Source organism: Macrotis lagotis, chromosome X (assembly GCF_037893015.1).
Source record: "Macrotis lagotis isolate mMagLag1 chromosome X, bilby.v1.9.chrom.fasta, whole genome shotgun sequence".
Lineage (NCBI taxonomy): Eukaryota > Metazoa > Chordata > Mammalia > Peramelemorphia > Peramelidae > Macrotis > Macrotis lagotis.
This window is the reverse complement of record NC_133666.1, coordinates 233,751,482-233,764,357: the sequence shown is the minus strand read 5'-3', so window position 1 is coordinate 233,764,357 and position 12,876 is coordinate 233,751,482. Positions and strand designations below refer to the sequence as shown.

At 38.2% G+C, this 12,876-nt stretch overlaps 1 pseudogene; it reads right to left on the bottom strand.

Annotated features, from left to right (window-relative positions):
- Positions 1-9,769: 9,769 nt before the first annotated feature.
- LOC141499699 (tubulin alpha-4A chain pseudogene) lies at positions 9,770-11,118 on the bottom strand (annotated as a pseudogene).
- Between the last annotated feature and the right edge of the window lie 1,758 nt (positions 11,119-12,876).

Sequence of the window (12,876 nt, the reverse complement as noted above, 5' to 3'; positions counted from 1 at the left end):
TATAAGACTGAGCAGTATGACAAAAAAGAAAAATAATTGGTTTTGGAGAGGATGTGGAAAAACTGGGACATTAATGAATTGCTGGTGAATTTGTGAATAAATCCAACATTTCTGGAGAGCAATTTGGAACTATGCTCAAAGAACAATAAAACTGTGCTTGTCCTTTGATTGAGAAATAGGACTACTAGGTCTATATCCCAAAAATATCATAGGAAAAGGTAAAAAATTCACATGTATATAATAGTTCTTTTTCATTGACAAACAAATGGAAATTGAGGGGATGTCCATCAATTGGGGAATGACTGAACAAGTTGTGATATGTGAATGTCATGGAATGCTACTGTTCTGTAAGAAATCATGAGGGGTGGGACTTTAGAAAATCTGAAAAAGGATTTGCATGTATTGATGCTGAAAGGAGTGAGTAGAACCAAAAAAATTGGAAAAATTAAGAACAACATTGTGTAATGAGTAATTATGACAAACTTCCTCATCTCCTTAGTATAATAATCAAAGACAATTCTGAAGGAATTGTAATGAAAATTCCATCCATATCCAGAGATGGACCAATGGAATTTGAACGCAGACCAAAGCTTACAATTTTCAATTTTCAAAATTTGTTTAATGGTGTTTTCTCCCTCTCATGTTTTTCTGGCCTTTTTTGTTTTAATTCTCCTTTCACATTGATCAATATAGAAATATATAGCAAAGATGGGAGGGATGGGAGGGAAGGAGAAAAATGTCAGTATCAAGACCTTAGAAGAAATGATTGTTAGAGGACTTCAGGGGCAAAATCAAGATGGTGACATTAAGCTATCATGCATTCATAGCTTTTCCCTACCAAAGATAAATGAAACCTCTGCTCTGACATTCAAGCTAGAGATGCCACCATGAAAAAGTAAAAATCCAAAGTTTTCAATAATAGACATCATGAAGGATCTTCATTGAAGATCTGTCTATTTGGGGGGAAAGGGGAAGTAAAGCCCAGGAGGCAGAAGAGCAGGAAAGCCAGCAGGAGGTTTTTAGTCACAGTGCAAACTAGGTCCTGACAGCTTGACAGCAGCAGAGTTCTCAGCAGTTAGATGACAAGCCAGCAGGGAGGGTCTTAACCCCAACAAAGTCTGAACCTTGGGAACACTGGGGTAAAAGACAGGACTGGGTAGGTAACAAACGCCTGCTGTCAGAATCTGGTTGTAAAGGAGGAAATAAATCTCAGCAAGGGCAAGTTTTGGATCACATAGGCAACATCTTGGTCAATGACAAGCCAGGGATCAGACCGCAGCTTCAGTCAAAAAAAAAGCTTGGATATACACCCTATATCTCAGGAGCAGAGATAAAACACCAAAGAGGAGGAAAAAGCTCAAAGAACTCTAACTGTAGAAAATTACTTCATATACAAAGATGGTAACTACACATTGTCTGAGGAAAAAATCAGTGAAAAGTCACTCAGAGGGGAAGTCTCAAAACAATCAATGAATTAGATGCAAATACAATAGCTCATTCAAGAATTTACAAAAGTATTCAAAAACCTAAAAGAAGATGAAAAAAAATGGGAAATTGAAATTAGAGTTATACAGAAAAATTATGAAAAATTGAGCAGAGAACTCATCACTATGAAGGCAGCAACATTAGAAATTCTGGAAATCATGGGAGTGATTAATAAAATTGAAGTCAAGAAAATCATTGATCTCATAAATAAAACTGAGTTGGTTTGAAGAAAAAGCTAAAAATATAGACAAAACAATCTGATGTTAAAAGGTAAGAAGATAATCAAATTACCAGTATCAAAAACAAAAAATGTGAACTAACCATTAATGAATAAAAATTAAATCTATAATTCAGACTTATTTTGCTGAACTGTATGCCAATAAATTGGATAACCTATATGAAATTGATGAATATTTAAAATATATGAGCTTTCCAGATTAACAGAAGAGGGAAATGACATACTTAAATAACCCCATTTCAGAAAATGAAATTGAAGAAAGCATCAATAAAGTCCATAAGAAAAAAGCCTCTAAATTCAGATGGATTTAAAAATGAATTCCATCAAACATTTATGGAGCAATTAATTCCTTTTCTACATAAACCATATAAAAATAGGAGTTTTTCCAAATTCCTTTTATGTCACAAACATGTTGTTGATACCTAATGAAGGAAGAACAAAAACAAAGTAATTTAAAGACTAATTTCGCTAATAAATATTGAAACAAAAATCTTAAATAGAATTTTAGCAATGAACAATCATGGTTTAACATGATTAGGTAGGCAGGGATGGCTCAATATTAGAAATACACTCAACAGTTGAACATATCAGTGGTAAAAACCAACAAAAATCATATGATTATCTCAAAAGATGCTGAAAAAGCCTTTGATAAAATACAACATAAGGGGCGGCTAAGTGGTGCAGTGGATAGAGCACCGGCCCTAGAGTCAGGAGTACCTGAGTTCAAATCTGGCCTCATACAATTAAAAATTTCCTAGCTGTTTGACCTAGAGCAAGCCACTTCATCCCCTTGCCTTTCAAAAAAAACACATAAAAAGGAAAAAGATAAAGATAAAATGCAACATCCATTCATAAGAAAAGCACTAGACAGTTTAGGCATAAATGGAGGTTTCCTTAAAATAATAAAAAGTAACTATGTAAAAACCATCACCCAATATCATATATAATGGGAATAAACTCAGTTCATTTCCAACAAAATCAGGAGTGACACAGATATGCCTATTATAAACATTACTATTAGATAAAGTATTAGAAATGCTAGCTTTAACAATAAAAGAAGAAAAAGAAATTGAAGGAATCAGAATTGGCAATGAGGAAGCAAAACTTTTACTCTTTGCATATGTTATGATGGTATATTTAAAGAACCTGAGAAAATCATCTAAAAAACTCCTTGAAACAATTATTGAATTCATCAAGGTAGGACGATATAAAATAAACTCAGACCAATCATCAACATTTCTATATATGAACAAAAAAAGCAAGCACAAGAGATAGAGAAACTGCATTTAAAATAACTGTAGACAACATCCATTACTTGGGAATCTACTTTCCAAGACAAACAATCAGCCCCAGCAGACATTCTTCCAATGGAAGTCCAATGGACCTTAAGAATTTGGAAAAGATCATTGGAGGTCAATCATACATTCCCCACTCCTAGCCCTAACAGGTTGCACAATTCATCAATTGAAATTTTTATTGGGGAGGTATCCTGTTACCTAACTACTAGGTCTTCACAGAAGCTCACTCTAGCCACTGGAACCTGCGACATTAGGAAAATACTATCTCCTTTGCCCAGAGCCCTCTCAGCTATTGCTGGTGACAAAGAGAATAGCCTATCCCAAGTACAATCCCAGAACACAAAACAATGATCATGTTACTTTACCTGGAGAAACCAGTGAATCTTATTCTCATAGTTTAGCCCATAGTTCAGCTGAACAAACACGGTACCAGGTCTGGGACCTCCTACCTAGTGTTGGTGGAGGGTACTTTTCCAATTTTTTTTGTCAATTATCCCAGTATCCTCTAGTATATTAACATTCTAAAATGAGGAATAATGGGGAAAAGCTTACAGGAAAGTCATCATCCTGGCCATGGTCTGTTCTGGGCAACCCAGAAAGAGCTCCTTTCAGGGTGACTCTGGAGGCCCAGAGTGTACAATGGGACCTTTCAGAGCCTTGTGTTTTGGGGCATTGAACTTTGAGCTCTGGAGTCATTTTCCACTGTTACACTAACCTGTGTACTTGAAACACCTGGAGCCTAATGTAATGCAGAAGAAACAGTAAAAGAGGCATTAAGAAGCTTCCCCTCCCCCTTCTTCAACACATATTCACAACCCCTTGAAGAATGTCCAGTTCAATCTCCATTCCTGCCCACACCTTACAAAGAAACCAAGGAATATGATTCTTCTGATCAACTCAGAGTTCTTCCTCTCCCCAAAGATCATCCTGACTTCCCAATCATACAACTCTGGAGGACACAGATTTTCTAGCCCCATTTCTAGTCTGAATTTGTATGCTTGAAAAGGATTGAGAGATGAAAAGTAATAGCAGATCTGGAAAAGGAACTTTTAGAAAGAAACCATACTACAGTTTTTACAAATGGGGAAACTGACCTCCTTATGTCACCCAGCTAGGATGTAGCAGAGAATTTCAAGACTAGTGTTCTCTAGTTGAACTAGGATCTGATGATAGAGCTCTAGTTCCAATCTTCTAAGTACATTAGCTCCTGTCATGAACGCTGAGGCTTGTTCAGGTATTCTAGGGTAAAAGACAATTGGGTTGATCCTTCCTGTTCACTCTTTCCTTTTTTAGGAAAAACAAAGACTTGTTCACAATCACACAGTGATTAAAGGATGATTTGAACTCAGCTCTAACACCAAACCCAGCCTGTTTCTAAGACACTAGCTAACTGCCTTATGTGTATAATATGTACATTCACAATCAATTGTGAATGTACATACCTAGATCAAAAAAATGAGTGGTGATAAGAATCTTAGAATTTTGATAGAATTTAGTCATAATACAAGATGAGATTGCATTTAATTTGGGACATATTATTGTGCTTTCAAAGATTCCAAAGTCCTCATTGCTGCAAAAGTCCATTCATTGAAACTAATATTGGTTTTTTTTGGTAACAGTTTTTAAAGAATTTTATTTATTTAAGGAAATGGGGTTAAGTGATTTGCCCAAGGTCACACAGCTAGGCAATTATTAAATGTATGAGGCCAGATTGGAACTCACATCATCCTGACTCCAGGACTGGTGCTCTATACACTGCACCACCTAACAGCACTCCTAATTTAGTTTTATGACTTTAAATCGTAAAATGTTTTAAATTTAGAAAGTTAAGAAATGAAATTAAACCTAATACTGACTAATGGATAAATGAATGTTGGGTGCAATGAATCAGCATCAAACATGCTATATATATATATATATATATACATATATATATATATATATATATATATATATATATATATATACATATATGTGTGTGTGTGTGTGTGTGTGTGTGTGTGTGTGTGTATACTCATATGTATCAACACTGAGAGCCACATTGAATAACAATCTAGCATGGATTTGACCAAAAGTATGGTAGTGTAATGGCAGAGAAAGCCATGCTCAGAGTTAGGAACCTATGATTTCAATTTTCCCTTTGACATAAGCTTCATGAGTGACCCTAGGCAAGTCAATTACCTACTCATTGTTCCAGGTAACAAAGGGTGTAAACTATGGTACAAGATAATATCTTTTATCTGCTTTGGTAACAATGTTTAACTCATCAAATGATATCTATAGAAATAAAATCAACACAGATTTAATTCATCAAGACCATTTCATTAGTGTGGGGGAAGAGCCTATGAAGAAACTCCCTCTACCAATGTTGAACCTATGCAATTAGTACTTAGGGAAGTACTTTCAACAATGAGAGCTCTGGGTTCTAGGGGCCTCTGCCAGTCTCACTGAGAACTTTGTAAATGATTCTTCTTGTGGTGGTCCAAGCTTTCTGGTGGTCCAGTGGTTCATAGATTGTCTTGCCTGGATTGGTTTTCTGGTTCATTCTTTTGCCCTAGAGGGTGCTTTGCAATTTCTTCATTTTCCCCAGCCTTTTTTGTATTGTTTAGTGAAATCTTAGGGTCTTGTGGATTCACTGGCTTCTGACTGTTCAGTTCTGGTTTGGCAGATTTTGTTTGCTTTGCTTGGGTTCTTCTCCAGGTACTTTTTGCTTTTTTTGAAAACACTTTTTAAAAAATTATTTATTTATTTTTGAAATTTACAATTCCCCCCCTAATCTCACTTCCCTCCCCCACCCACCTCCACAGAAGACAGCCTATTAGTCTTTACCTTGTTTCCTTATTATACAGTGATCTGAGTTCAATGTGATGAGAGAAAAATCATATTCTAAAGGGAAAAATAAAGTATAAGAGATACCAAAATTATAAAATAAGAACTTTTTTTAATTTTTAAATTAAATGTAATAGTCTTTGGTCTTTGGTCAAACTCCACAGTTGGTTCTCTGGAAATAGATGGCATTCTCCATCACAGAAATTCCAAAATTCTGCCTGATTGTTGCACTTATGGGATGAGCAAGTCCATTGAGGTTGATCATCACTCTCATGTTTCTGTTAGGGTGTACAATTTTGTTCTGGTTCAACTCAGCTCACTCAGCAGCAGATCAAACAAATCACTCCAGGCTTCCATGAATTCCCATTTCTCCTGGTTTCTAATGACACAATAGTGTTCCATCACATACATATACCACAGTTTATTAAGCCATTCCCCAACTGATGCAAATTCACTCAATTTACAATTGTTTGCCACCAGAAACACAGTTGTTAATGAATATTTTTGTACAAGTGATGTTTTTACCCTTTTTCACAACCTCCTCAGGGTATAGACCCAGCAGTGGTATTGCTGAATCAAAGAGTATGCACATTTTGTCTCCTTTGGGCATAATTCCAAATTGCTTTCATAAAAGGTTGGATGAATTCAAAGCTCCACCAACAATGTATTAGTGTCCCAGATTTTCCACATCCCTTCCAGTATAGATCATTGTACTTTCTTGTCATATAGGTCAGTCTGAGATTTGTGAAGAAGTACCTCAGAGACACTTTATTTTGCATTTCTCTAATAAGAAATGATTTAGACCATTTTTGCATATGAATGTGAATTGCTTTGATTTCCTCATCTGTAAATTGCTTTTGCATATCCTTTGACCATTTGTCAGTTGAGGAATGGCTTGTTTTTTGTATTTTTTTTTACTATGACCCAGTTCTCTGTATATTTTAGGAATGAGTCCTTTGTCAGAAGTACTAGTTGTAAACCTTGTTTCAGAATGTACTACATTTCTTTTGATCTTGTTCATATTGCTTTTGTCTGTGTAAAAGCTTTTTAATTTTTTAATTTAATGTAATCAAAATTATATAGTTGTTTTTAATGATATTCTCCATCTATTCCTTGTTCAAAAACTGCTTCCTTTTTCATAGCTCTGACATGTAAACTATTCCTTGATCTCCTAGTTTGCTTATGAATATTATTTTTATGTATAAATGCTATAACCCTTTTGATCTTATAGGATGGGAGGTGTTGGTCTAATGCAAGTTTCAGTTTTCCCAACAGTTTTTATCCAAGAAAGAGTATTTTTCCCAATAGCTGGACTCTTTGGGTATATCAAACAGCAGATTCCTATAATCATTTCCTGCTAGTCAATTCTAGTGATCCACCACTCTATTTCTCAGCCAATACCAGACAATTTATTTGATGACTGATGCTTTATTAAATCATTTTAGGTCTGGTAGGGCTAAATCACCTTCTTTTCCACTTTTTTTTTCACTAAATCCCTGGAAATTCTCTGCTTTTTATTTCTCCATATGAATTTACTTACTTTTTTTCTTACTCATTAAATAATTTTTTTGGAATTTTAATTGGTAGGGCCCTAAACAAGGCATTTAATTTTGGAAGAATTGCAATTTTTATTATGTTAGTTCAGCCTATCCATGAACAGTTCATATTTGTCCAGTTATTTAAATTAGATTTTGTTTTTGTGAGAAGTGTTTTGTAATTTTTTTTGAAAAGTTTTTGATTCTGCCTTGGTAAGTAGACTTCCAAGTATTTTATACTTTCTGAAGTTACTTTGAATAGGATTTCCCTTTCTAGCTCTTTATGCTGCATCTTGCTAGTCATGTATAGCAAGGTTGAGGACTCATGAGTATTTATTTTTTATTCTGCAACTTTGCTGAAGTTGCTAATTATTTCTAGTAGTTTTTAAGATGATTTTTTGGGGATGCTCTAGGTATACCATCATGTCATATGCAAAGAGTAACAGTTTTGTCTCTTCAGTCCCACTTCTAAAACCTTATATTTCTTTTTCAATTATTTTTTTAGAACTTTTCAAGGCAAATGCGGTTAAGTGGCTTGCCCAAGGCCACACAGCTAGGTAATTATTAAGTGTCTGAGACCAGATTTGAACTCAGGTACTCCTGACTCCAGGGCTGGTGCTCTATCCACTGTGCCACCTAGAAGCCCCTTTTTTTCTTCAATTATTGCTGAAATTAACAATTCTAATACAATATTGAATAATAGTGGTGATAATGGGCATCTTTGTATCAACACTGATGTTATTGGAAATGTCTCTAGCCTATCCCCCTTGCATACAAAGCATATTGATAGTTTTAGATAGATACTGCATATTTTTATACTAATATTTTTATAATTAATATTTATTCCTACACCCTCTATTGTTTTAACAGGAATGGGCACTGTATTTTGTCATCATCTATTGCTATAATCATATGATTTCTGATAGATTTGTTATTGATATAAATAATAATAATACTAAAAGTTTTCCTAATATTGAACCAACCCTGCATTCCTGGAAAAAAGGCTACTTGGTCACAATATATTATCCTAGTGATTACTTGCTGTATTCATTTTTTTATTTTGAAACAAAAACAAGGCTATTTTATTTGTCTTCTATTTTATTCTGGGTGGGGGGGAAGAAGAAAAGGTATCTAAATTTATTTGTCATTCCTAGATTAGGGAAAAAGGAGCTCCCCTGCCTGAGGACATGGGTGAGGCTCTCTAAAAACAGCCTTTTCCTTCCCTTCCCAAATCTCCAGGGTTGTGTGGCTAGGCCAGCCAGGGGGCCAGCAGCAAGCTTTGGCACCAACACCAAACAGGTCTTGACAGCCCCAGGGTGTTGGTGGTGGCCCCCATTTCATCCCAGGCTTTTATCTAATGAGTTAATGATTAATAAGCAGGCTTATTGTGGCAATGCCCCACTGCCCCTTCCTGCAGGGCCTGCTGCAAACAGGGGGCCTAACCTTGGCTGCTGCCTCTACTCTACTCCCTGAGGGAAGGGCACTGCATCCCTGAATCACCAGTGAGGGCAGGGCTGGCACCTGCTGCCCTTGTGACACAGGTTTCCTCCCCCCCTGCACCCATCCCCCCATGCTGACTCAGGGCTGGGCCCTGGGCCACCTCTTAGCCTAGCTGTAATTTCCCTGAGGGCCCTGGCAGGAGGCCCCCAAGAGGCCAGGCTTGAATCTGTAAAGAAAGCACAGACAGAAGTTGAGAGGACCTGACTTTTAATGCCACAACTCAAGGTCCCCAGCAAAGCAGTGGGAAGGAGCCCCTGGGTCATGCAGAAGGGACAGACATAACCAGTCTTTAGCGCCTTTGCCCTGCCCATCCCCCAGCTCTGAGGCTGGGTTCCACTTGGCACCCAGCCCTGGGCCACTCCACCAAACCTGCCCCACCCTACACCCTCTACACAGATGAAGCTAATGGTCTGGCTTAAGCTTCTCTTCTTCTAAAACTGGAAAATGCAGAGGCAGCATGAAGGTGGCAGGGAGCTCTGTATCACTGAGAAGCAAAACTGGCCTTTGGTTCTCATTTTGAGGTGAGCACATCCTGCCCAGAACGAGCAAGGCTGGCCCTGGCAGTAGAAGGAGCCCACCCCAAACACAAATCCAACTCTTTGGTCCTCTTTAGCCTGACCTCTGCCCCAGGGCCTTGAAAGCAAGGGACTAGGGCTAGGCCCTCTGGACAGGGACAGGGATCCTCACAATCCTTACCTTCAGCCCACAGGAAAGAAAAAGGTTAACGGCAGCAGGGAGGGAGGGAAGCAGCAGCAGCAGGAGCTCACGTGGCAAGAGAGGGCAGAGCACAAGGGGTAGGGGGGCAGGTTTAGTTTCAAAACACAGAGACTGTTTATTTCGAAAGGATTTTGCAACAAACAGTAAAATGGCTTCAGGTGGCCGCTCTACTCTTCCCCCTCATCCTCATCCTCATAGGATTCGATGCCCACCTCCTCATAATCTTTCTCCAGGGCTGCCATGTCCTCCTGAGCCTCAGAGAACTCTCCCTCCTCCATGCCCTCACCTACATACCAGTGCATGAATGCTCTCTTGGCATACATCAGGTCAAACTTGTGGTCCAGGCAAGCCCAGGCTTCTGCAATGGCTGTTGTGTTGCTCAGCATACACACTTCTCTCTGTACCGTGGCCAGATCTCCACCAGGGACCACAGTGGGTGGCTGGTAGTTGATGTCAACCTTGAAGCCAGTAGGGCACCAGTCCACAAACTGGATACTCCGTTTGGTCTTGATGGCCGCGATGGCAGCATTGACATCTTTGGGTACCACATCACCATGGTACAGGAGGCAGCAGGCCATGTATTTGCCATGGTGAGGGTCGCAATTCACTATCTGGTTGGCTGGCTCAAAGCAGGCATTGGTGATCTCAGACACTGAGAGCTGCTCATGGTAGGCCTTCTCAGCAGAGATGACAGAAGCATAGGTTGCCAGGGGGAAATGGATTCAAGGATAGGGCACCAGGTTGGTCTGGAACTCTGTGAGGTCCACATTGAGGGCACCATCAAAACGAAGAGAAACTGTGAGAGAGGAGACAATTTGGCTGATGAGATGGTTGAGGTTAGTGTAGGTGGGACGTTCAATATCCAGATTTCGGCGGCAGATATCATAGATGGCCTCATTGTCCACCATGAAGGCACAATCGGAGTGCTCGAGGGTAGTGTGTGTGGTCAGGATGGAGTTGTAGGGCTCTACCACAGCTGTAGAAACCTGGGGAGCTGGATAGATGGAGAACTCTAGCTTGTACTTCTTGCCATAGTCGACTGAGAGTCGTTCCATCAACAGGGAGGTAAAGCCAGAGCCAGTGACACCTCCAAAGCTATGGAATACCAGAAAGCCTTGGAGTCCTGTACACTGGTCAGACAGTTTGCAGATTCGATCCAGCACAGGGTCAATGATCTCCTTGCCAATTGTGTAGTGGCCACGAGCATAGTTGTTAGCAGCATCCTCCTTAACAGTGATCAGCTGCTCTGGGTGGAAGAGTTGTCTGTAGGGGCCATTTCGGATCTCATTGACGACTGTGGGCTCCAGGTCCACAAAGACAGCTCGAGGGACATGCTTGCCAGCCCCAGTTTCACAAAAGAAGGTGGTGAAGGAGTCATCTCCTCCCCCAATAGTCTTGTCACTGGGCATCTGCCCATCAGGCTGAATACCATGTTCCAGGCAGTACAGCTCCAAGCAGGCATTGCCCATCTGGAAACCTGACTGTCCTACATGGACTGAGATGCATTCACGCATGGTGGGGGTCCAGGCCGGAAAGTCTCACATTGAGTCTGTGTGACGGATCTCGGTGAGAACTCTGCTGTATTCATTTTGCCAAGATTTTATTTTAGATTTTTCACATCTATATTCATCAGGGCCATAGGTCTATAATTTTCTTTCTTTGTTTTAACTCTTTCTGGTTTAGGTATCAGTAGCATATTGGTGTCAGTTAGGCAGAGTTCAATCTTTCCCCATTTTTCCAAAGAGTTTATAAAGAATTGGAACCAAGTGATCCTTAAATGATGGATAGAATTCACTTGTGAATCCATCTGACCCTGGAGGTTTTTTCTCAGGGAGTTTAAAATAATGGCTTGTAACATTTCTTGTTTTCTGAGATAAGGTTATTTAACTTCCTCTTCATTTAATCTGGAAAACTTGTTTTATTGTAAATATTTTTCCATTTCACTTAGATTGACAAATTTATTCTCAAAGAGTTGGGCAAAATAATTTTGATTTATTACTTTGATTTCTTCTTCTTTAGTGGTGAGTTTACCATTTTCTAGGTTTTATTAATTAGTTCAATAGTTTCTTGCTTTTGATTTTATTAATTTCTCCTTTAATTTTAAGGAGTCCTAATTTGATATTTAATGGGGGGTAACTTCTTCTTTCTCTGTTTTCTTAGTTGAATGTTTAGTTCATTGAATTCCTCTTTTTCTAATTTATCCATGTAAGCAGTAAATGATATAATATATCCCTTGATAGCTACCTTGGTTGTATCCAATAAGTTTTGGTATGTTGTTTCATTATTGTCATTATCAGGAGGAAATAATTCTTTCTCTAATTTGTTGCTTGATCCAATCATCCTTTAAAATGATATTATTTTGTTTCCAATTAGTTTTGTTCTATATCTCCCTGGCCCTATATTGCATCTGATTTTTATTTCATTATGATCAGAGAAAGATGTATTTACTATTTCTGTCTTTCTGTGATTAATTATTAGTTTTTTTTATGCCCTAGTACATGGTCAGTTTCTATGTAAGTGCCATGTACTGCAGGAAAAAAGTATATTCCTTACTATCACCATTCAGTTTCCTCCAAAGGTCTATCATGCCTAAGTATTCTAACAATCTATTTACATATTTAATATCCTTGGTTATTTTATGGTTTAATTTATCTAAATCTGAGATTGGGAAGTTGAATTCTACCACCAGTAGAATTTTGCTGTATATTTCTACTGGTAACTCCTTCAACTTCTCCTCTAAGAGTTTGTATGCTATACCATATGATGCATACATATTTAGTACTGAAATTACTTTATTGTCTTTGGTACCTTTAAGAAGGATATAGTTTCTTTCCTTATCTCTTTTTACAACTGCTTCCTCTGAGATTAAGGATTGCCACCCATTTGTTTTTCACTTCAGCTGATTTTGTTCCAACCTTTTACATTTATTCTTTATGTAACTCTCTGCTTCCAATAAGTTTCTTGTAAGCAGCTTATTGTAGGATTCAGGTTTTTAATCCTCTCTGTGATTCACTTACATTTTAAGGGAGAGGTCATCACATTCACATTCAAAGTTGTAATTACTAACTCTCTATTGTGCTCCATGCTATCTTCCTTCTCCATATTACCCCTTTTTTGACTTTATCCATATTCTACAGTATTTTGTTTCTAAATACCAACACTTTCAGTGTGTTTGTCCTACTATATGTAACCCCCCCTCGCCTTTCTTTACCTTTTCCCTTTACTCTTTCTTCTTTCTCTTCCTTCTGTTAGTTCCCCTGTTCCTAACCTCTCC